This window comes from Ictidomys tridecemlineatus, chromosome 8, assembly GCF_052094955.1.
Source record: "Ictidomys tridecemlineatus isolate mIctTri1 chromosome 8, mIctTri1.hap1, whole genome shotgun sequence".
In the NCBI taxonomy this organism is placed as follows: Eukaryota; Metazoa; Chordata; class Mammalia; order Rodentia; family Sciuridae; genus Ictidomys; species Ictidomys tridecemlineatus.
Genome location: NC_135484.1, coordinates 35,970,312 through 35,971,441, shown reverse-complemented (window position 1 = coordinate 35,971,441; position 1,130 = coordinate 35,970,312).

The window sequence follows — 1,130 nt, the reverse complement described above, 5'->3', positions numbered from 1 at the left end:
ATATCTTGTTTAAGAGACTCTTATTAAAATAATAAATCAGCTTTAAAAGAAACTTTTTTTCTGTTGTTAAAAAAAAATAATATAGAGCCTTTACTCTTACTTTCAATACTACCTTCAGGGAGAGATCACGTTATCTAATGCAATAAGCACAGACTTTAGTCATAACATAATAGCAAAAAAATAAGACTTCAAAAATCAATACAGATGTCATATATACATAAAATTAGGGTTAGGAAAGGCATGCTTGACCTCATAGTCAAACTATAAGAATGGACTCAGGGACTGTGTTTATGTTGGGCTCTTTGCTGGGCATACATTGTTATGATTGAAATTTAACTTCTGGGGCTGGAGGAGGAAATTGACAACTATGCATAGAACGAGCATGGATAATCACATTAGGTAAAAGAAAAACACCAGCAAAACTGGCTTGTATCCTATTGTTGACAAAGTAGTTCTGCCTTTAAAAAGTATCATTCGATTACTGAAAGAACAGCAGCATCAAATGATAGGACAAGAGAACAAGCTCTATGTCAGCTTTGAAAGCAAAAGCTTCAATTAAAGTTTGCTTTACAAAACTCTTGGTTTTACTTCTATTCATCTGCTAGCTATAATGACTGGTACATTCCTGAATCTTGTTTGTTCTGTTTCCAAACATATGAGAAAGTGATGTCCATAGCGATCAGATGATTGCTGGCATGTGGGAGGGGGAAAAAAAAACTGACAGTTGGTATATAAAATAGCCTCCAGACCAATGTAGAATTGACAAACTCTTTTGTCTCTGGATATCTTTTTTTTTGGTACTAGGGATTGAACCCAGGGGCACTTAGCCATTAGCCACATCCCCAACACTTTTTTTGTATTTTATTTGTAGACAGTGTCTCACTGAGTTGCTTAGGGCCTTGCTAATCTGCTAAGGCTTACTTTGAACTCTCAATCTTCCTGCTTCAGAGCTACTGGGATTATAGGCATATGCCTGGCTTCAGGATATATTTAAACTTTTAAAAATTATAGAAGACCCCCCAAACCTTTATTTGTATGTTAATCTACATTTACTAAATTATAAATTAAAACTGAGAACTGTTTAAAATATTTGTTAATTCATTTAAAAAGAATAGACTCATTAAGTGTTA